This window comes from Lemur catta, chromosome 6 (assembly GCF_020740605.2).
Source record: "Lemur catta isolate mLemCat1 chromosome 6, mLemCat1.pri, whole genome shotgun sequence".
Taxonomy (NCBI): Eukaryota; Metazoa; Chordata; class Mammalia; order Primates; family Lemuridae; genus Lemur; species Lemur catta.
This window is the reverse complement of record NC_059133.1, coordinates 42337541-42363088: the sequence shown is the minus strand read 5'-3', so window position 1 is coordinate 42363088 and position 25548 is coordinate 42337541. Positions and strand designations below refer to the sequence as shown.

At 37.2% G+C, this 25548-nt stretch overlaps 1 long non-coding RNA gene across 1 annotated transcript; it reads left to right on the top strand.

Moving 5' to 3' along the window:
* Positions 1 to 19453: 19453 nt before the first annotated feature.
* LOC123639515 lies at positions 19454 to 23178 on the top strand. Its single transcript, XR_006735745.1, has 3 exons — positions 19454 to 19515; positions 19786 to 19851; positions 23100 to 23178. It is a non-coding gene; the product is annotated as an uncharacterized LOC123639515 (long non-coding RNA).
* The last annotated feature ends 2370 nt before the right edge of the window (positions 23179 to 25548 follow it).

The window sequence follows — 25548 nt, the reverse complement described above, 5'->3', positions numbered from 1 at the left end:
GTGAGTGGGAGGCCGGGCGCGGTGGCTCACGCCTGTAATCCTAGCCCTCTGGGATGCCAAGGCGGGTGGATCGCTCGAGGTCAGGAGTTCGAGACTAGCCTGAGTGAGACCCCGTCTCTACTAAAAAAAATAGAAAGAAATTATCTGGCCAACTAAAAATATATATAGAAAAAAATTAGCTGGGCATGGTGGTGCATGCCTGTAGTCCCAGCTACTCGGGAGGCTGAGGCAGTAGCATCACTTAAGCCCAGGAGTTTGAGGTTGCTGTGAGCTAGGCTGACACCACGGCACTCACTCTAGCCTGGGCAACAAAGTGAGACTCTGTCTCAAAAAAAAAAAAAAAAGTGAGTGGGAATGACAGAATGAAAATATTCATTTACCCTTGCTCTCTTCTGAATCCACTGATCTAACACTAAAGAAATTTTTAAAACTCTTAACCTATGAAGACAAAGCAAGCAGTGAGGAAAAAAAAATTTTGGAAGCTAGAAAACTGATAAATGAGTGTTAGATGATTTAGCAGTCAAGAAGGCTGAACCCTAAACCAATAATGAGGAAAGATAAGCAACTTGTTTGTACCCCAGATTGCCCACCCAAGTATTCTGGAAGTAGCAGCACCGGATGCTGATGCCACTGGAAGTTTGACTGAAGGCAGAATTAAAAAGGGGAGGATTATTTGAAAGTTTGTGTAAAAAGCACTCAGACACCAAGATGGCCTTCCTTCTTCAGCAGACAGGCTTTACTACTTTATGTAAGACTGGAGATTTATAGTCTGCAGAGAATGAAAAATATTCTTACACTAGAAGACACCAACACAGTCATTGGTTGTATACCCTACTGAGTTTGAGGGTGGGGGATAAAAGAAGTTTTCATACCAAAGATTGAAACCTTCAGCCCTCTTGCCTAACTCCCTATAGAAAACTGTTGGCCAGAATTACACATTCCAGGCAGGAGAAAAGAAGAGGCTTCTCCAGAGACTCAGTCTAAGGGAAAAAGACCTAAAAATACTGGCATCAGTGATTCCCCAAGGAAACATCCCAAACAGCCCAACCTGACCATGGCAATGAAGCCCACAACCCACAAGCTGGAACTCACCCTACTCTCACAGAGTCTTCCATCAGCTTTTTATTTTATTTTTTAACTACTCCTTTATTTTTTAGTTTTTATTTGTATAAATTTATGGGGTATAAATATGATTCCATTAGCTTCTTAGTGCTACAACCTGAAACATGAACAGATAGTCAAGGATCCCTAGACAACTAAAGAAAACCTCTAACATGTAAGGCACAAAACAAAACAATCAGCAAATAATCAACTATGCAGGGAGGTGAAAACCTCAAAAATCTATCATTAATATAGTCAGAGATAAAGTTTATTGCCTTTGAATTAGGAACAGAATGCTCTATGTCAATAAAGAGAACAATCAAAGAAGAAGAAAGAACTCTTAGAAAAGTAAAAATATATTTGCAGAAATAAAAAAATTAGAAAAAGGGTTTGAAGATATTGAGGAACTCTCCTAACAGTAGAGCAAAAGAGAAAGACATAGGAAATAGAGAAACGAAAATTAGAGAATCAATCAAAGAAGTCCAACTTTCAAATAATACAAGTTTCAGAAAGAAGAAATAGAAAACTTGGAGGAAAAGTAATCATTAAAGAGCAAATTCAAGAACATTTCATATATTGAAAGCATCTATTGAGTGCTCAGAACAATAGTTAAAAATATACCCACATTAAGGCTGATCCTGAGAAGATTCATAACACTATATACAAATATAGAGTCCTAAAAGGTAACCAAAGAGAAAAATAAAATAAATAAAAATATAAGCAAAATTAAGTCACTTAGAAAATATCAAGAATTAGAGTAGCTTTAGATTTTTTTTCCAGTTTTATTGAAGTATACTTAAAATTCAAAAATTGTACATATTTAAGGAGTACAATGTGCTTTGATATGAATATATATAAACATTGTGAAATGATTACCAGGATCAAGCTAAATAACATAGCCATCATTTCACATAGTTATTTTTGGTGTATGGTCAGAACAATTAAGATCAACATTCTCAGCAGATTTCAAGTGTATAATACAGTATTATTAACTATAGTCATTATGCTATACAATAGATCTCCAGAACATATTCATTCTACATAACTGAATCTTTGTACCCTTTGACCACATCTCCCTATTTTACCCACCCACCCCCTCAGCCCATGGCAACCACCATTCTATGCTCTGCTTTTATGAATTCAACTTTTTGAAGATGACACAGATAAGTAAGATCATGCAGTATTCCTTTCTGTGTCTGCTAAGTGTCTGCCCTATTGCACTTAGCATAATGTTCTCCAGGTACATGTCCATGGATGGCTGCTAGATAACTGCGTAGGGGAACATGAGCTGGGGACCTCCTGTTCCACCATCTTGCTGATCTGGATTTTTAACAACCGTGTGAAAATGGCGGAATGGCTTCAAAATTCTAAGGGAAAGTGCTTTCCACCTCGGAATTCTACGTACAACCATACTACCAACTAAATGTGAAGATAGACTGCACATGACAATACAAACTACACATAAGGCATGCAAAAAAACAAAATATTTATATGCACATTCCCCTTGAGTCTTTCACCAGAAATTAGTGAAAGAGGTACTCTATCAAAATGAGGGTGTGCCAACAGGGAAATTCAAGGGTGAAGCAAGGGAAATTCTGAGTAATGAAGAGAGATCCCTGGATGACAGCTGTGTGCCAGGTGTGGGTGACAACCAATTTAAACTGGAGAAGATCAGAAGGCTCCAGGAGAGATGATTGCAAAGATGAAATTGGTAGAATCCCTGATGTGTTGTTTGAACACAGTGAGAGCAGATTTAGACAATTTGGGAGTGGGAGGATTGAAATAAATGCATAGAAAAAATAAGCAAATGAGAGAAAGGAGAAGTGTTAAGTTCAGGAATACAGAGTGTGCAGGAAAGAAAATATTAATATAATAATATGATTCAACTATAAATGACATTTAAAAATCATAGTTATATGACACCAAAATTAATATATAACTATGTTGAAAAGAGAGTTCTGAGAAGTTTATGTGTAAAGAGGGATATTAGTAAAAGACAAATCTTCATCTTTTATAGAAAAGAAGTGATCAATAGATATTACTTAAAATGAAAAAATCATGGAGTAGTATGTTATGTAGAGATATGAATAATTCAAAAATAAAGGAAATAAAAATGTGTTGCCTATGGGCTGCAGAAGAGGCAAAGCTTGGGAAAGTGCTGTTTTTTTGTTATAAGCCTTGGAGAACTATTTGACTCTTGAAAATGAGATTTTTATGTAATTTTACATTTTTATAAAAATTTAGGCCGGGCGCGGTGGCTCACGCCTGTAATCCTAGCTCTGGGAGGCCGAGGCGGGTGGATCGCTCGAGGTCAGGAGTTCGAGACCAGCCTGAGCAAGAGTGAGACCCCGTCTCTACTAAAAATAGAAAGAAATTATCTGGCCAACTAAAAATATATATACAAAAAAAAAAAAAAATTAGCCGGGCATGGTGGCTCATGCCTGTAGTCCCAGCTACTCGGGAGGCTGAGGCAGTAGGATCGCTTAAGCCCAGGAGTCTGAGGTTGCTGTGAGCTAGGCTGATGCCACGGCACTCACTCTAGCCCGGGCAACAAAGTGAGACTCTGTCTCAAAAAAAAAAAAAAAAAAAAAATTTAGAAGCCAGACTCTGGTTCACTTCTATAATCCTAGTACTCTGGGAGACTGAGATGGGAGGTTTGCTTGAGGTCAGGAGTTAGAGACCAACCTGAGCAAGAGCAAGACCCTGTCTCTACCAAAAATAGAAAAAAAAAAAAAAATAGCTGGGCCTGGTGGCCCATGTCTGTAATCCTAACTACTCAGGAGGATGAGGCAGGAGGATGTCTTGAGCCCAGGAGTTGGAGGTTGCAGTGAGCTATGATGACGCTACTGCATTCTACCTGGGGTGACAGAGCAAGTCTGTCACTAAATTTTTAAAAAGTGAATGGGGTTGAGGATGTAGAGATAAGCACAAATGATTTTTGGATTAATTTGGTGGGGAAAGAAAGGCCCGTGATAGGGTGCATGTGTGTGTATACACACACACACACACACACACACACACACACACACACACATCATGCTTAGGCATGTACACAAGCCACAATGACAGAGTCAGAAAATCAAAAGAAGTTGAAAATGCAGATGAGAGAGGAAATGATTAACGAGCATGCTTCTGGCCCTACAGGGGCTAGGAAGAACTGACCTGGAAAGCATACCTTTGAATAGGAGAGGGGACACCTCTTCTTCTGAACCTTAATGAAAGACAGGAAAAGGTGCATGGGGATGCTGACAAAATTGAGGTGATGTTGTCAGGGAGGAAAAACAACATTCTAATGCTAAATTCTCAAAACCCAATGAATTCTGGAATGTGAATCTTCACTAAACATTTGAGATATTTTTCCTAGTTTCTAAAATCAGTCTCTACTATTTTTTTAATTTTGTGAAGTCAGTATATTTGTTGATCCCTGGTTTATTTCCTAGCTCCTGTTCAAGTCACTCCTGCAATAGCAAATGTGGGCACATGCTCATGTGCACGTGTATGCACGCACACGCTCACACTCACACACATCTTCCACTCGCTTGTACTCACTGATAGGCATCTACTTACTTAGAATATTCCTTCTGGAAACACTATGCTGATAGTATACCAAAGAGGGTTTTGGTATTCTCTTGTAACTAAAAGAATTTGCTTTCTTTTTCCATCACTATTTGCATCTCTCAAGGAGATTAAAGCAAAAGTAATAATATCCTGTGATAGCTACCAGCTTAACTCTTGGAGATTCTACACTTAACTTAGAGATTGCAATTCAACAATGGGTTCATCAAATTGTGTTTTCTATGCATCTCTAGTAGCAACTTTGACCTGAAATTCCACCAACAATGTCATGTAAGGTCACATCTTCTTAATGATAAATCATAGCCCTGGAGGAATATGTAGTTAATTTCTTCTGCTCTCTTCAATGGTGTTTAATTTTCAATTTCAGTTTTATTTTGTTTTTTTTTTTTTTCAGATTAATGTGGCTATTAATATAAGTCACTTCTGGTCACATTTCAGACACAGATAACTAACATGAATAGAAAATTTACAGTGTGTCATCTCCTGTGCTAAGCTTTTTACATTCATTAATTTATGTTATTCTCCTAACAACCACCCTAGAGCACACGTATGCTATTAGCTCCACATTAATGACTGTGAAGTGACCAAGCCACCATTCAAATCCAGAGTAGCAGGTAGCAGTACTGCTTCTCCAGCTGCCATGGTCCAGGGGCAAAAGGATGAAGGCTTTAACCTGGGCAATGGCCTTGGAAAAGATTGTATAGATGACGCTCCTTTTCACTCCACAGCACATTTAATGCAAGTCCTTAATACAGCTGACATCTGCTACAGAGTTTATATAAACCCTACTTCCTATACAAACATCCTTCCTGAATTCTTTAGGATTTGAATATAAGTGTGCATGTGTGTGTGTGTGTGTGTGTGTATGAGTTCACATGCCAGAAACTATTTCTATGTTATCTTATCAAATCTGACAATAACACTATGAGTTACATATTATTTTCTCTGTTTATAGAACAGGAAATTGAGATTCAGAGTGGCAAAGTGACATGTCCCTCTTTGAACAGCTTGAGAGTACCAGGCCTGAGAGTCTGAGAGAAAGTGCAACCATACAATCATCATCTTTTGAACCAAGCTTTAAATTCTGTAGCTGGGCATAACAGTGTGTATAGCCGTATTCCCCCTCTCTGTTGTTCTTCTATAAATGACCCAGAGGTGACAGAGATATGTAAATATTTTTATTAATTTTAAAAAGAGTCCTTTTGACAGCACCCATTCAGAAATGAGATATATAAATATATAAAATATATGAGATATATGAATGATACTATATATTGATGTAATTATATTATAGTAGTATATGATTAGGAAATCCTATATTTGTGACATTATATAAGGATACATAAAAAGTGCATCCTAATTCTCGTGTGGTTTAAATGCAGCAACTAATAGGTTTAAACACAGCTAATTAGTTTTTATGATACAGGAACAGACCAAGGATGTTAATTGCACATAAATATAAGATCATGCAACAGTTATTCCTTCATAGGGCTTAATGTTGTACAACTCAAGGTTTAACAATCCCATATGGATGCTGCAAACAGATGTGCCTGGTCCTTTTAAAAGACAAAGGCATTTCCCTGAATGACTTTGTTTCTTTCCTGCTAAAGCAGTCATGCTAATCTTGAGTTCCCCTGCCTTGCAGTATTCAAAGGACAGTCTTTTCTCACGATGAACCAGGAAACAATATTCTATTTTGCATGGAAAATTCACCTCGCAAAATATCCTGACCTTGAGATGTTTTTAAAGTAGAATCAGTGTGAAAACTGTCCTTGGGCACCACTCCAAAAAGTTTCCTGAGAAATTTCCACTACCTGAACTGTTTAATCATGACTTTTACTTTCCTCAAATCTCATTCTTTGGCTTTTGAAAGAGTCATTGTTTATTTCAGTTGGAGCAGACAGAAGGATTGGCATAGCATAGGGCTATTTTTAATAATAAACCATGTACTCAGGAGTTAGAAAGGGATAATTCATTTCTTTTTTTTTTAAAAGATTTTATTTTTTTAGAGCAGTTTTAGATTCAAAGCAAAATTGAGAGGAAGTTACTGAGATTTCCGATATACCCCCTGCTCTCACATATGGATAACCACCCTCCCATTATCAACATTACCCAGCAGAGTGGTACATTTGTTACAATTGATGAACCTACATTGACACATCATTGTCACCCAAAGACCCTGATTTACACTGGGGTTGACTCATGGTGTTATACATTCTATGGGTTTGGGCATATTATAATGACACGTGTCCACCATTACAGTATCATACAGAGTAGTTTTAGTGCCCTAAAAATCCTGTGCTCCACCTATTCATTCTTATTCATTTCTTTTTAAAATCATATGAAGTTGTGTTTTCTTTCTAAGGAACCCAGATGTATTAAGGACATCAACAGAGTATGTAGGTGCATGCTATACACACCATCTTCAGAGCTCTGCCTACTTTAATGGACTTTTTTCTTTCTATAAAGAAGATTCCAGAAATTAACCTTATTTTGTTAGAAAATAGATAATGAATTTGCACACAGATGCCAGCTAAATCCACAGCACAATTTAAATACAAAAGAGTTCTACATTTGTAATTATGCAAAACATCACAAATATGAAGCCATTACACCCAAGGGAAATACACAAAGTAAAAAAATCTCATAACTTGTGTGACTTTCTGAGACTTGTACTCTTCTCTCATTTCATGCTACATCATGTGTTACTGTTTCATCAAAGCAAACAGTTTGTTTCATTTAAAATCTCTTCAATGAGCTTAGTGAGAACAGCTGCAAGGCAGGTCACTCCCCTCACATTGATACTACTGAGTGTTCTTGTTCTGTTTCCACTCTAGACTTGATTAACCATAGTTGCAAAAAGTCCGCTTAGCCACCTGTTTCCCTGTCTCTAGCTAATTGTTGTTTGTCCCAGGTGAGAAGACTAGGTGAACAACATTAGTGTACTTTTTATAGGGAGAACAAACAAGCTATAGGAAAGAAAAGGAAAGGGAAAGGGAAAGGGAAAGGGGAAGGGAAAGGGAAAGGGAGGGGAAAGGAGGGAGGGAGGAAGGAAGGAAGGGACGGAGGAAGGGAAGGAGGGAGGGAGAGAGAGGGAAATTTTTTTTTATAAGGGTTTGCCTTGGTTGTTTGGTTTTTTTTTGGGGGGGGGTGCAGCTCAACAGCATAATAGTTATATTGTAATTAGCATAAATCAATTACCCTAGGACAGGAGTCAAGGCAGAGGCAGTAAGTGTCCATTCGTTCCCCTGGCTTCAGTATATAAAATATAGTTGTAAATCTGACACAAGTTATCTGTCATGACATCATTTGGCCAATGAGTACATACTCCCCAAGCTGGGAGAGGTAAACCAAGCTCCCCACCCCAAAACACCCCTGCTGCCATTGTTTTAATAATCTGACTTCATTATATTATGTTTCAAACTGGTTACAATTCAACAAACTCTTTTTTGCAAGAAACAAAGATGTGTGGACAAAAGTCAAAGAACAACTAAATAACACATTTAAGTTGTTAAGATGAAAATAAATACACTCTGCTTTAATAAACTAATCAGACACTTATCCATATATTGCCCAAAGAATCACCATCAATAAAGTAGAACTGCCAAGACTGAATGCTGGAAATCAATTAAAGGAAATGCTGACACTAAATTTGCACACATTTTGGATGTATAGCATTAATCCTTTAATTCTCTTTAATTTTACACATCTGGTGCTCTTTTTGCCTGTGGATTTCTATATATAAATAAATACTAAGAGTATAAGCTTTGCATTGTTCTCTAAAGCAATATGGTTCCTTTGGAGTTGCCTAGGATGCAACTTTGCAAACACTTGCCTCTTTGTTGGGGCAACATGTTCAGAAGTCTAGAAACTCATCACCCCCAGGAGATCTGGTTATAAAAACTTAGCAATGCAAAAACTTCAGCGTACAAAACCATTAACTCTAACTCACACTGCCAAATCATTGGTAGCAAAGTATATATATACATGGCACCCTTGATCACAGGTATGTTTCCACCTAAGCACATCTATGTAAAGGGCCTTGCTTCTGGAAAAAAAAAAATCTGTATAGAAGATAAGTGTATGCATTTGTGATCTACTAATTATGAATGGGAATCTAGGGGCAATAGATAATTCCATGCTTCATCTAATAACAACCCTATCCTTCTGAGTGGAAAAGGAAGAAAAAGTTCCATCAAGAGCCTGTTTAATTTTATTACCTACTAATGAAGAAAGTGAATAGATTAGATCTAATTTAATTAGCTAAATGCCTTTACATAGCTTTTCCGTGAAAATGAGAAAAAGAAAAAAGAGCTCCAGTCTGAAATCTATGAGAATATTCTTCGGAACATCATATGCATGGCGGCTTCATCATCAAGAAGCAGAATAATGAAATGATGTACTGGGATACTTGGTGTCTAGTCCTGGTTTTCCCTTTCAGGAGCTACATGATGTTAGGAAGGTTGTTTAATTTCTCTGGGCCTTCATTTGTTCACATTTGCTAATGGATAGGAACTATGTCTGTTTGCCTTGCTTTATTGTCTTGCATTATTCATAATGGTTTTTAAACTCAGTTAGCAAAATGTATAAAGGGCATAAAAATTATATTATAAAACTAGTAATGTTATCAACTTCCAGTTACATCTCTTTCTATTTTTATTTCATTATTTCCTTAAGGTCACTGGTGGCACACAACAATTACTAGGCAACATAGCTTGGCAGGAGCAAAGGCAAATGGGAGTTTGTCCAGTATTAATATCCACTGATGCAATTAATCAAGCTTGTAGAGCTTCCTGGGAAAACAAATGCCTACAAGGGGAAAATAGATCTGCTTAACAATGATTTCCAGGCAGCTCTCCTAGTTGATGCCAGATGAATGACTAAATCAAGGTTCAGAAAACTTTTCTGTAAAAGTAGATAACAGATATTTTAAGCTTTGCAGGTCTTTGTTGCAGCTACTTTACTCTGTCATGGTAGTACAAATGCAGCCATAGACGATATGTAAATCGATAAGCATGGCTAGGTTCCAATAAAACTTTATTTATGGTCACTGATATTTGAATTTCATATACTTCTCACAGCCATAAAACATTATTCTTCTTTTAATTTTTTCAACTTTTAAAAACATAAAAACCATTCTTAACCATAGGGTACACAAAAACAAGCGCTGGCTGGGATTTGGCCTGAGGGCCTCAGTTTGCCAATCCCTAGATGAATGGTAGGAAATTATAGAGGTTAGCCATGGGGGTTCTGTCAAGATTTCTGTTTGGGTTACATTGTGTGATTACTAATTGTTCTCAGCACTGATTACCCTTTGTAATATACCGTGATAGTATCTGTGGATCAGGGATGCTGTGCAAAGTGAACACACAGACAGAAAAAGAAAATCTAGTGGCACTGAGAGAGAGAGAGAGAGAGACAAAGCCGTGCTGTGCATTGAGTCCTAAACCAGGTGGCAGGCGCTCTGATCTCTGGCCCTGCCCTTGTTATGGAACCACCATGAGACTAGAGGAAAGATAAAGGCAGGAAGGAGCCCAGACACAATAAAGGCAATGCCACATTGTCTGCAAATGAAGCCGCAACATTCTCCTGTCTTACAGAGCTTCTCTGATACATCAACAGTCAATTCTTCCCAAACCAGCTTGACAGGCCTTAAGAAGCCCCTGCCTATGGTGGATAGTAAAATTCTAACACAGATACTACGTCTTGTCTCTAGCCCCATTTGGAAATTGCAAATACTTCTTGAAGGAATAACTCAGTATGTCACCAACATTGTTTCTTTCCAGGTTATTTTACTGAGCGTTTGGAGCAAACTGCAAGAGCAGGTAGGAGTAGAGGGTGATCAGGCACTCAAGGAGGAGAAAGAAGGGTCAAGAACAGAAGGAAGCAGCCAAACTTTGCCAGTCCCATAGTTCAAGCTAAGTCAGTCCCTGCTAGTCATTCCATGCCATTCATTGCACTCCCGCTCAATTCAAAGTATTTGGCAACCACAGCTTTTAACTTCATGATGCTTACAAACACAGAAATGTGATTAAGGCATTCTTTCTGTGTTAATAATAACTAACATTAAATAAGAAGGTCAATTGTACTCTAGTAAGAAAGCCCAAGGTTAACTGAGAATTTCAGAAGTGTATATTTTCATTCAAAATAACCCACAATAAAATCTGTAGTATAATGATATACTGACCTGACTGCCTAGAAGATTCTTTTGCATATATACATATTTTTTACATTTTTAACCAGAATACCTTGGTTATGTAATATTAAAATAATGGTCATAATGGTTAATCAACCTTGAGCAAGGAAAATACATATGAGGAATAATCCCGATTTGAGTTTGGCAAGAATTTCTACTATTTGCTTCACTAATATGTTGTGGTAAGAACAAAGCTTAAGAAATTTCTTTTTGGAACATTCAACTCTTTAAAATACACATTCATTACCATGTTGCCACCAACAATGTTGGAAAGATGGATGATCAATCAGAAATGCCTAAAAAATTTGAGGTTTCACCAGGGATGAAAGAAACTTCAGAGTCAGATGGGCCCAGATTTGAGTCCCAGTGCGGTCTTCTAACAACAGGGTGACCTCAAGCAAATCACGTCCACTCCCCAGTCCTCAATTTACTCGTCTGCAAAGCAAGAGCTTATGAGAGGGCTCAGGACAGTGTCTGGCCCAGAGCAGGCTTCTAATCAATGTCAATTCCTTTATAAGAGAACATATATGCTATTTTTTGTGTGAACACTGTGTGAAGTAGGAATAGAACTCATAGTCATTGGCTTTACTGAGGTTATACAAGAATCCCTTCTTCCCTGCTTCAAGTAAGCAGGCCTAGAGAAGATTTAGGGTTTTTTCTTAGTAACTGAAGACCTAGCAGTAACTGTATTTGAACACTATCGCCTGCTAGCTATATGGCCTGGCAAGTTTTTTTTTAACCCTTTCTATACCTCAGTCCTGTCTTTGAAATCAGAATGATAATAGTACCTAACTCAGGTTCTTAAAGTTATTGTGTGGAAATATTTATATATCTACATTTATCTATCTGTCTATAGCTTAGTAACAGTAATAATCCTCTGTAAGAAGTATAAGCCAATGTGTTTAACCTTGACATTCTAGGCATTAATTATAAGTATACATAGAAAATATAATGAAGCTAAAATATTGAGAAGGTATAGGGCAGTCAGCTAAGGGTATAAAGAAAGCAAGATTTATTCACTTAAGAAATCATTGTTAAGTTTGAAACTGTTCCAGGCACTGTCCTTTTTTGTTGTTGTTGTTGTTGTTGTATATGTCTCCCCTTCTAGGTGAGGCAAGACACATATAACATAAAGCTTTAACAATATTTCCATTTTTTTTTATTTTAAATAAATCTCTATTGTAAAGGTAAACTTTTTTCATTTGCCTCTTTATCCTAAAATCCAAAGGCAGAGAAAAACAATTTAGTTCATTGGGATTTTTTTCCTAGTGTGGTCCCATCGTAGAAGTGTTGGTTTGCTTAGTTCTGTGGGAGTACTTTCACCTTTCATGTCTCAACTTAGATTCTGGGTGGAGGTTGCTGCGTTGTATATGATGTAACCCATTAAAGGAGTGTCTGCACTTGGAAACTGCACTTAAGGTACCTTCTATGAAGGATCTTAAAGTTCTGTTTAAGGCAAGAGGTAGCTATGGGCCAAGAGGAAACTGAAATAATTCTTAAAAACTCAAACCTAGCTTATTATGACAGACTTGGAATGCTGGGAGTGTAAGCCCCAACTTATACTGCATAACAGCTAAGGTTTTTTTTATGAAAATAAGAATATTTTATTTCTGTTTGATGTTTGTTTCTTTTTTTTATTTCAGAATATTACAGGGGTATAAATGTTTAGGTTACGTATATTGCCTTTGCACTGCCCAAGTCAGAGCTACAAGTGTGCCCATTCCCCAGACATCGTACACCATACCCATTAGATATGAATTTATCCATCCTCTCCTCCCCCTCCCATCTACCTGAAACCCTAGGAATGTTACTTCCATGTGTGCACATAAGTGTTGATCAATTAGTACCAATTTACTGGTGAGTACATGTGGTGCTTGTTTTCCATTCTTGTGATACTTAGTAGAATGGGCTCCAGCTCTATCCAGGATAATACAAGAGATGCAATATCACCATTGTTTTTTGTGGCTGAGTAGAACTCCATGGTATACATATACCACATTTCATTAATCCACTCATGTATTGATGGGCACCTGGGTTGTTTCCACATCTTTGCAATTGTGATTTGTGCTGCTATGAACATTCTAGTGCAGATGTTTTTTTTTCCTTTGGGTAGATGCCTAGTAACGGGATTGCTTGATCAAATGGTAGTTCTACTTGTATCTCTTTGAGGTATCTCCATATTACTTTCCATAGAGGTTGTACTGGTTTGCAGTCCCACCAGCAGTGGATGAGTGTTCCTACCTCTCTGCATCCATGCCAACATGTATTGTTTTGGGACTTTTTGATAAAGGCCATTCTCCCTGGAGATAAGTGATATTTCCTTGTGGTTTTGATTTGCATTTCCCTGACTTATACCAAGACTTATTTCAATATTTTTTAAAATAAATATATATGGAATGTTTTGGAGATTTGTGGCAATTTGAAAAAACTCACAGACAAACTAGGTAGCCTAGAAATATTGAAAAAAATAAGAAAAATTAGGTGTGTCATGAATACATAAAATCTATGTACATGCTAGTCTATTTTATCATTTACTACCATAAAATATACATACATCTATCATAAAAAGTTAAAATTTATCAAAACTTACACACATAAATGGAGACCGTACATAGTGCCATTCAGAGTTGAGAAAAATATAAACAAATCTAAAGATGCAGTATTAAATCATAACTACATCAAATTCACTGTAGAACATACTGTTCTACTGTAATAATTTCACAGCCCCCTCCTGTTCCTATTGCAGTGAGCTTAAGGGTTGCAAGTATCTGCTTAAAATGCTAATCATCTCCCATTGAGCAGTTTGTTTCTCCAGTAAATCATGTATTGTGGTAAAAAAGTGATCTCTTGAAGTTCTTGTGTATTTTTTATAGTGTTTAGTGCAATACTATAAGCCTAGAATAACACTCCGGGACCCATACGAAGTGCCACTAGTGATGCTGGAAGTGCTCCCAAGAAGCAGAGAAAAGTCATGACATTACAAGAAAAAGTTCAATTGCCTGACACATACCATAGATTGAGGTCTGCAGCTGAGGCTGCTTGCTATTTCAGACAGACAATTTATATCAAAACAGGTGACATAAACTTACAGTACAATAATACAGTAAAGTACTACAAATGTATTTTCTCTTCCTTATTATTTTCTTAACTTTTTTTCTCTAGTTTATTGTAAAAACATAGTATATGATACACATATCATATAAAATACATGTTCATCTACTGTTTGTTATGAATAAGGCTTCTGGTCAATGGTAGGCTATGAGTAGTTACATTTTGGGGGAGTCAAAAGGAAAGGTCTACACAAATTTTCAACTATGGGTGGGGTCGGTGCCCATAACTCCTGCATCGTTCAAGTGTCAACTGTAATTACATTCACAAACTAAGTGATTAGGTACAATTACCAAGGAGGAATTTGGTTCATTCTCTCATTTAGTGAGTCCTCCTATGTGCCAGACACATGCTGTGTGTCGTGGAATTACAAAGTTGAACAAAGCAAAAATCCCTCAGCCTGGAGGTGAAGACAAACATGTAAACAAATGTAAAAGGGCTAAGGTAAGGAACCTCTCTGATTGGCTAGGTTCAGGTTCTAGGTGTGCTACTTACTAGCTGGACATTAGGGCATTACTAAACTCTTCTGCTTCTGTTTCATCAGCTCTAAAATTGAAAGGTAATAACTGTACTTACTCTTATAAGGCAGTAGGAAGAATTGAATTATTAATAGTTAATGTATGTAAAATGCTTAAATGCTTTTGGACACATAATAAAGGATGGCTCTTAATATTGCTATGCACAGGGTGCAATAGGTTTAGGGATGGAAAAGCCTATAACTGTATATGGAAAGAGGCCAGGGAAGACCTCACCCAAGAGGTGCTGGGCCAAGCATTGAAGTAATAAGAATTCATTAGGCAGATGAGGGAGAGAAAGATTTTATTTTCAGGAGGTCACCAGGAAGCATGTTCCATTTTAGAAACCTAAGTTAGAAGATGGGATCTGGCAAACTAGACTTGGGTCGAATCATGAGAGAATTTTGTATCAGAGTTGTTTAGTTGCAAACAGCAAAACCAGATTCTTGTCACCTTAAGCCAAAAAGCAAAGGGAAAAGGAGAAGACAAGTAATGGAAAGGATGTGGATAACATACAGAAGCAAAGAGAATGTGCAATAGGCATGTCTTTGAAAGAATCCAGGGCAGCTAAAGGAATTTAGGTAATCCTAAAATAACAGTAGTCCCCCCTAATCCTTGAGGGTTATGTTCCAAGACTCCCAGTGGATGCCTGAAACTTTGAATAATTCTGAACCCTATATAGCCTATGTTTTTTCCATATATACATACCTACAATGAAGTTTAATTTACAAATTAGGCACAGTAAGAGATTAACAATAATAACTAATAAAATAGCATAATTATATAAATATACTATAATAAGTTATATGAATGTGATCTCTGTCTCATAAAATATCTTCTTGTACTTTACTCATCTTTCTTCTTGTGATCATATGAGATGATAAAATGCCTATGTGATGAGATGAAGGGAGGTGAATGACATTATGGCATAGTATTAGGCTACTATTGACCCTATGACAATACATCAGAAAGAGGATCATTTGCTTCAGGAGATCTTGGATCATCAAGCCGTGACAACGTTGATGGTTGGATGTCAGGAGCAAAAGATGTCAGTGACCAACCGGCAGGACAAAGGGATAATTCTCATACCAGGTAAGACTGAGCAGGATGGCAGGAAATTTCATCACACTACTCAGAACGGCACACAATAAAAACTTATGAATTGTTTATATCTGGAATTTTCCATTTAATATTTTTGGACCATAGTTGACAACAGGTAACTGAAACACAGCAAATGAAGACACGGATAAGGAAGGACTACTGTAGGGGCAAAGAGACAATCTTCTTAGAGTCCTTGAATCTACAGTATGTCAGCAACATAATCTACAACATATGCCTGAAACAAATCACCTCCAAGTACTTTCCTTCTCTTTATTCAAAACTGAAATTTCTAGGAGAGAATTGGCCTAACTTGGCCAGGGGAGGGGAGGGCATCTTGAATAATAGTCCTTTAAGTCTTCTGGCTTTGGGGTCTGGGTAGTTCTCCCAAAGTAACATCAGTTGTATGGCTCCTGGGATAACTGAGGATGGATACTCCATAGGCAAAAAGAGACCCACGGGAGTACCAAAGGATTTGGACTTTATCTTATAGGCAAAGGGAAGTCAATAGAGGATTTAAGGATGGAGATAATCCACACTCGTGTTCTCTGTGGGAATATGATACACTCTGGAAGCTGTAATATATACTATGATCATAAAATGAGTGTCATATGGCTTTGTGTTTAGGTTGCAAAATATAAATAATATGTAAAATTCTCATGACATTTATTGGTAGGCAATATCATGGATATTAGAAAGAGGAATAAATTCATAAATCATTAAGTGACTACAATGTCATTTTGTAGGTAACTAAACAGAGGCTCAGCATCTGTGGCTTTCCCTAAGTTACCAGTCTACCTGTTGGCATTCAGGACTTGGGACTAATTTTCCTTATTTATTGTATAACATCATCAGGTAAAGCCATTTCAATAAAAGCCCAATTTTAAAGTATCTTTCTTCAGTAAAGTACTGTTCTCCAACACAGAGATACTATGGTGACTTGGTTATGTCTGCAGTATACCTCATGTGGGGTATTTCTCTTCATTATTACTTGGAATGCTGAAGAAATAATAGTGTTTTTCACTATCTTTCATTGTTTCTTTTATTCAGCAAGGACTTAGTAAGTATCAGGCACTATGTTGACTAAGGGTATGAAGATAATGGTGATAATGTTGATAATAACATCATCAACAATCATAATAGAAAAACACTTACGTCACTTCCTAGATGCCAGACGATATTTTAAGTGCTTTTCATATATTAATTCATTTAATCCTCATAAAATCTGTGAGAGGGATGGGGAGTGATTGCTCATGGGTTCAAGGTTTCTTTTGGGGATGATGAGAATGTTCTAAAATTATGCTGTGTGGTTAGTTGCACAAATCTGTGCATATACTAGAAAACACTGATTTGAATATTTTAAATGGGTGAATTTTATAGTATGTTAATTATATTTCAATAAATCTGTTGAGAAATAAAATTAAAACCCAGGAGATGAATTTTTAGCGCCACAATGCAGATAAGTAATCCAAGGCACAAAGAGGTTACATCATTTGTTACCAACGTCACAAAGCTGGTAAGTGACGGAGCTGGGATTCAAACCCAGGCAGTCAGACTCAGATTTATACAGTCCCCGACCTGAAAGAACTCGAAATCTGGGGCACCTTTACAAATACAAACATACATTGCCCTTGTGTCTAAAGTATGAAGATTCATTAAACACACACTTGGAGACAAAGGAAAAATACATAGAGGAAAGACAATGGATAGCACAGTACCAAATATCTGTACATGTGCCATTATATCCAAAGCCTGAGTTTGCTCCTGATGATGTTGGTGTGATCAGGAAAAAGTTTCATAAGTTGCATTGGACAAGAAGGTAAAGAGCAGTTGACTCACCATCCATTAACATAACAAGCTAAGGTTGGCCCTTGTGTGCATGTGAGTATGCAGATGTCTGCATGTCTGCTGGACAGTCCTACTCCAGGAAGTCCCAGCACCTGGCAGAACACACAGGAGATAAATAGATGACTCTCAGCTAGTTAGAGAGTAGCTTAAGTTGAATTCCAACTTTCTGTACTTTAGTTTGGCCCAAGTCTAGACCATAAAAGAAGGAAGAAGAGCTGCCACATGATCATCTGAGGTAGGCAGGCATTAAATGACTGGCCATTTGGTGAGCACTTGTTAATGAGGCCACAGCTCCAAGCCTATATAGGTCAACTAGTTCTTACATAAAATCCTTTTCAAGAACACAGTCTATGGTTAACTTGAAAATGTATTTAAGTGGTTATGAAAAGAACCGAGTAAGAGAAAATGGGTGACTGATCTCAAATTCTTTTCTACTGTAGAAAAAACTCACAATGCATTCCTACTAATGGTGAGCCAAGGACAAAGCATTTCCTTAAATAGTACATATTCAACCATTTACAGGTTGTTAACACCAAAATGCAACAAGCAGAAACAGCAAATACTTAAACCAGAATACAATACCCAAATTTTAGTTCCACAAACTGGCAAAATTTACTCTAAATTCTACTCAATAGCATTTATGCACCAAGCACTGCACTAGTTGCTGGAAAAATAAAATGTGACCTTTTGTGCTGAAGGAGCTCATAGTATAAGTGTTCCTAGCTCCAAAAGATTTTTAGCATTTCTGTACTATTATTTAGTTGAACATTCTTCTCATTTGGTAATGAATTATGAGTGTGGTATTTATTAGGTCCCAAAGAGGGCTCTTCTCATTTGTGAAAAACTAAAAGAACTAAAACATAAAAAATACAAAGGTAGCAGCACTATTCACATTAGCCAAGATATGGAATCAACCTAAGTGTCCATCAATGGATGAATGGATAAAGAAAATGTGGCATATATACACAATGGAGTATTACTATTTCTTAAAAAAGAATGAAATCCTGTCATTTGCAGCAGCAACATGGATGGAACTGGAGGAAAGTATATTAAGTCAAGTAAGCCAAGCACAGAAAGACAAATGGTATATGCTCTCACACATTATGTGGGAGATGAGAAAATTGATCTCATGGAGGCAGTGAATAGAATGGTGGTTACCACAGGCTAAGGATGGTAGTGGAGAGGAGGGGCTAAAGACAAGTTGGTTAATGGGTACAAAAATACAGTTAGATAGAAGGAATAAGATCTCATGTTTAGTAGCATGATGGGCAAATATAGTTTATTGTATATTTCAAAATAACTAGAATAGTAGATTTGGAATGTTCCCAAGAAAAAGTAATGATAAATGTGTGAGGTGAGATATCCTAATTACCTAGATTTAATCATAACACAGTGTACACTTGTATCAAAATATCACATGTACTCCATAAATATGTACAACTTTTATGTATCTATAAAAATTTCAAATAAAAAAATTTAGAAAAAGACAAAGGAAGATTTTCTTACTAGAATTCAAAAACTCCATTTATCATTGAAAAGACAAAAGAAAATAAATTTTAAATAGATACGTAAATCCCAAATAACTTATATTTAGCTTTTGAAGGTTCAAAGAAAAAGATAGACATACACACATAGATGTGGGTAGAGGGATCCCTACCTGGGTCCAATTTCTCTGTCCATCACAGACTCTATACAGTCTTTTGTTAGCTTACTTCTTATATGTATTATAGTAGGAAGAACCAAGTGGATAAGAGCTCAGGTACCCATATAATGTATTATCTAAACCAGGGCACTTTTAAGAGTAAATAAAGTCACTATAAATACATTGAGACAATAGAAGGAAACTGGGACCATCCCAGGCAAACTGAAACATTACGTTCATTCTATTAAAAGCCTGTGCTCTGAGTTCAGGCTTCACTAGAGGGCAGGCAGGGAGAAACAACTGAAAGCTTCTGAGAAGTGTCAGTAAAGGACCAAAATTTCAGGAAGCTTAACATAGACATGGGTTATGGCTGAATTGGAGCAGAGATGGATTCAGGCTATGAAAGCCCATGAACATTCTTATGGCACCAGGTAAGAAACAATGAGAGACCAAGCTAGGATGGTGGCAACAAAAAGAGAAAACCTATGTAAGAGATCAAGCAGTTAAAGAAATCATATAAGTTATAAAACTAGTCCAGGTAGTTAGAAATTATTGAACATACCTCAAGGGGCTTGGCAGGTAAAGGTCAGGCATGGTAGAGCACCCGCCAGCAGGAGAAACCAAGGGGAGCTCAGATTCCAGGGCAAAAGCTGTTTGCTCCCTACCCATTTTTCATACTTCCTCTTTACGTGTGATCACAGGCGTGTGCTTCATCCTGGAGAGACCTAAAGCCCTCCACATTCTGCTTGCTATCATGGAAGGCACAGGTAAGCCAAGAAGTTCTGTCACTGGTGGGGTAATAAAATGCCACCAACAATTGCTCCAGACACCACTTGGTGGCACCAGTACCCTGAAATGGTTGAATGCAATTTGCACTTCGTGATCTCACATGGGAAATGCATATAGATCTTCAGCCAACCCTCAAATTCAGTTTTTTCCATGATTATCGGACTTCTTCCATAACTTTCACATCCTCCTGCATCTCTATCCATGGGGATTCTGGTAGAAGATGAGAATGTTTTATTTTAATAATCTCTTTTATCTCAAAAATTCTTTTGCATATATGCACACATATAATTTTGCATAAATATGACCATTTCATGCCACATTTTTCCTGTTAGACTCTTCCCTTTTTGTTTAGCTTTGGCACCTATCACCACCACAATTCCCCCTACCCTTCCAGAAAACCCATCTTAACCATCTAGTATGTATTCATCCATATTTTTCACTCATATAACCTTACACAAATGGGTAGATAGATAAATTATAGAAAGGCAAATGAATACATATAAAAGTTTTTTTGGTCACTGATTGAGAAAATGGGCTCATATTATATGCTTTTCTATACATCTTGCTTTCTCTCAACACTACCAGGTGGTAATCCTTCTAGGTCAACTGGTATTGCTCCACTTCACTCTTTTGAAGGGCTGCATAATATTCCATGGTATAAACATACCTTAATTTATTCAACAATAGTCTCTATTGAAGGACATACACTGGTTTTATTTTCTTTTTGCCACAATAATAATACCACTGCAGAAATATTGTATCTATATCCTTACATGCTGATGCTTGTTTCTATGGGTTGAATTCCCAAGAGGGGAATGCTGGATTGAAGAGTAGGTATATATTTTTAATTTTAAGAAATGTTTCCAGATTCACTTCCACAAGGCTGTTTAAAATTCTCATTTCTGCCAGCGATGTATGAAAGTGCTCTTTCCCTCACATATGCATCAGCCATGCATGGTTTTACTTTTTGCTTTTTGCAGCCCTGATGGGTATAAAGTGACAATTCATTATTTTTTTTGCTTTATGTTTTCCTGACTAGCGATTTTTGAGCATCTTTTCAGGTTGTTTGGCCATTTTGATTTGCTTCTTCACAGCTTTTGCTCAAAGCAATCATTTTTAAAAAAGATTTCTATGTAGTGAAGAAGCTATAAGAATATTGCTAAAATATATTTTAAAAAGTAGAAAATAGGATTTATCATAGTCACCAATATCTGTATATGTGATATCTAACACAAACTAAAAGTACTAGAATGCCAGATAAGTACTATTCAATTCTGAAATGTCTACTCTGAAGGCAGAATATGGCTATTTTTCTCTTCATAAGGAATTGTCTCTCTCTTAGTGCTTTACTTCTGATTGGACAGTGTGCTTTGCTGTCTATGTTTAAGTAGGATTAGGTATTAAACAGAACCAGTCCCATTTATTTGAGTCCCACTCCAAATACTTCCTTTAAAAAAGAAAGAAAGAACAAAAATCAGTAGAGAAATTGTATTTTTAAGCTTCTAAGAAGATTTTATAAACAATGGAGCCCAGAGAACAAAAAAAGCCATAAAATGACTTGACAGTGTCCTTTTAAGTGAGCATATGTGAGTTTTATGCATCCATATGTGTTCACATATGCCCTACATATGCACAGCCAGCTGCTAGCCAGCCAGATTGTTCAATGTGTATGTTTACTGTAAAACAAGCTGAAAGTGTTTGGTCTCTTTGTTAGAGAAACAGCTCATAATTTCAAGTATACAAACGTCAGTTGTTTCTCATTTCTTTTTCTTCCAAGCCAAATGAGCTGTTGATGCTCAATTTGGCAGGACTCTAACTGAGGCTGACTCTCGGCCAGCCACAGAAACCTGGCCCTGAAAGTTTGAGAAATTTTTACAAGAATAAGGAGGTTTTTCCTAATGGCTCCCTGAACCATAGGAAGTTTCCTTAGAGCTTCAGCCAGTTCTTTCCCACCCAATATCCCAAAGGATAACCACTAACATTGTTTGGATACTAATGGATGGACTTAGGGTGTGAAATGAGGGTATCAAGTCCTCCCATACTTTGTTCAAATACTCTTCCAAAATCCTCTGTTAACAGAGAAGAGCCCGAGGGTGTGGAGATTTTATTTGTGATAACAATTTTAGCTAGGAGCCCTTAGCATCTTTCCTTTTATTTCACCTTTTATGACAGTGTCCTGAAGCTTAAAATGATGAAGTAAAACTTGAACCAATTTCTAATCGGTGATGAAGCCTTTGGGTCAATTATACATCTGCTTCCGCAATCAAGGTATTAAACCCAATTATCACTTAGAATTCTCTGCTGCCTGCATAGCAGGAGGGAAAAACATATACGGAAGCTGGCTTTAGTGAAAAGAACGTGCTTTGGCGTGAGTCTGTGTCCAGCCCTGACTCCCTCATTCCCTGGCCATATGACTTTATGTAAGCAGTTTCACACTTCCAACTTCAGTTTCCTCATCAGCTACATGGCAATAGTTATGCTGATTTCCTGTTTCTGATGAATATTAAATGAGGTAATCTATGTAAAGAACAGTGCACAGTCCTGGAGATACAGTAGGTGCTCAGTGAATGTAAGTTCCCGTCCTTCCCATTTCTACTTTTCTCTCCCTAGTCCCTGCAAAAAGGGACATGAGAACCAGGAATATTTCTTGGTCAAGGATACAATCCAAAAGCCCCCAAACCTAGTGGTAGGAGGTCAAAAGGCTGAATTTAACAGAGAAAATTCATTTAAAGTGTTAGTTTTTGATATCAGTAACAGAGACAGGGCTGATCAGTACATATGTATGGATACATTCATAAATGCATACTCATTTATTTAGCACCTATTATGTGTCTAGAACAGTGCCTGACATATGTTAGTATCCATAAGTATTTCTTAAATAAATGAATGAAAACCAAGTCCTTAGAGCACCATCATAATTTTTTCCTAAGTGCTCAGTTTCCTGGAGTTTATTTGTTAGCTATGACTCTTTGCTTTTCAAGGTGAATGTCACAGTAAGGAAGAAGTTTAAATATCTGTTATCACAGATTTATGCAGCCCTTGAAAAACTACTAGAAGTATCCCAGCCACCACAACTAGAAGCATCGCAGCCACCTTCCAACTTGCTAACAGAGGCTCCTTTTACATCTAATCACCTCTCATTCCTTCTTTCCCTTAACCCATTCAACCTTCCTGAAGCTGTCCAATGTTTCCTCATAACTAAAACATGAAATTCCTATTGCTGCAGGTGTCCGTGTGTTTGGGGCAAAAAAATGAATCTCTGCTGACAATTGTAAAGAAAGAGAGAACAGCTGTTTGCATCTGGATGGGGGTAAGAAAGAGAGAACAGCTGCTGGCAGCTGCGGCACACAAGAAAGTGAGCAAGTGAGCAGCTGCTGATAATTCAGAATCCTGTGGGCCATACAGAGTAACTGAAATCCAGAGGAAGCATGCAGGGCTAGACTTAACTGCTTTACTGTATCCTGCTCTTCATTAGATCCTTCTGTCCTTCACTGGAGACATTCCCATGACAGCCGCACAAGGACTGCCAGTAGGAATAGCCACTCCCACAACCCCATCCATAACCCTTTAAAGAAGCAACCTTCTTCTAGTAAGTCCATACCGATTTTTACACGAAGGAAGAAAAAGCCTGTGGTTAGCAAGAGAAGGAATATTAACCCACATGAAACTATCACAAAATTGGCCAAAAATAATTCTTCTTTCTATATCACAAGAGATTATGGTTACTTTAATGATAAATCCACATTTTAGAATTCCAGTAGACTGACATAAAAATGTGATAACTTGGCCAGGCACAGTGGCTCATGCCTATAACTCCAGAACTTTGGGAGGATGAGGCCAAAGGATTGCCTCAGTCCAGGAATTCAAGAATAGACTGGGCAACATAGAGAGACCCATCTTTACAAGAAATTTAAAAAATTAGCCAGGTATGGTGACATACACCTGTAGTCCTCGCTACTCCAGAGGCTGAGGCTGGAAGATTGCTTGAGCCCAGTATGAGGCTGCAGTGAGCTATAATAATACCACTGCACTGCAGCCTGGGCCACAGAGTGAGACCTTGTCTCAAAGACAAAAACAGAAACAAAAAAACACAACAAAAAATACATGACAACTTAAGAATAATTTAAACTTGGAAATATGCATTTTAAAACACTATCAATGATTTCAATGTTTCTTTTTTCATGTATATGTAATTCTATGAATATGTATATATAAAGATACTTCCCTCTATTTTCTCTTTCATTTTTAATAAAAAGAAGAGAAAAACATCTTTGCATCAGGCATCCAGTTACCAAATGTGTTTGGTTTGCTTTTGTGCCTCATACTGGTTCTTCTACTTAGCTGGGATTCTAGGATAAATCTGAATGACTCAAAAATATGTTATTCAAATCTCTCATCTTGCTCAACACAGAAGAAAAGCATCTCACCACTCCCATTTATAGAATTCCAATTCTTTAGTGTCTGAAAGACACAGAGGAAGAAAAGAAGAAAGAAACTAACTCCAGTGTTATTTATTGATGAATTATGTACAATTAAATGTCCCCAAATAAAAGAAAAAAACAAATTATATGGCAAGCCACTTGTATTTATAAAAGTGATAATTTTGAAGGTAGCAATAGGGAAAATGCTTGTGATATAACATTCATGGAGAAGAGTTTGCAAGGATCACTTACACATGAAAAGTTGAATGCAAAATGTACACCATAATTAACACTAAGGTAAAAAGGTAGGCATGGTACAATGATATGAAAGAATTATTTTTAATGAAAGAAGTCAAAATAGGATAGCAGAGGGGAAATTTATAATTTAATTTCTTTTATTATTTTTCCCTTTAACTCATAAATTATATAAAGGATCTAAGTAATAACTAAATCATGAAAATTGCTAATAAAATCACTACAGTGTAAGCTCCATGAGGACATGGTCCTTCTCTGTTTGAACACCTTTTATCTCTAATGCCTGCCACAGTGCCTAGACAGCAACATATATTTGTTAAATGAAGAAGTAAATGAAATGAGGAAATCATCTACATTTTTAAACTGCTTTTGTTGAAGAAAAAATGAAACAATTTCTACCAATGGCATATACGTGACCGAGAAAAGACTTGCTCTACTCAAAAGATCAATTAGAAACATTCCTGAAGATGTACACTCAAATCATCTTAAAACTGGCTCTTCCATGGTGAGATATGAGGCCCAGCCAGAGCTAATGAGCCCCCAAATTCTGAATTGGGAGGGACAGAGAAACTAGCCAATCTCTAAATATGCTTCCAACTGTAAGATATGATTCCATGACTTGGATTAGGAGAAGAGGGGGAGAGGAGGAGAGATTAATTGCCAAAGGACTAATGTCACAGCACCTGACCCTTAATTTGTCAACCAGAATGGCCCGGGACAAAGTTCCCAGATGCTTCGTGCTCCAGATGAGTAATTCCTCAAAGTGAAATTGATTAGTGTTTCTGTTCACAGCTTCTCCCTCAGGTCCAGGCTTTGTTCCCTGGTCTGGCACTGAAGGAATGCGTGAGCTTGAAGCAAGTTGGTAAGAACACAGATGCTGCCCACCCTTGATTTCACTGCCCCACACTCCTACCACAGTAGACTCCAAAGTTTAAAGACTTTTCACTATTAGAGGCTGCCTCTGAATCAGGCTTGTCTCCTAAACTGTGATATACTCAT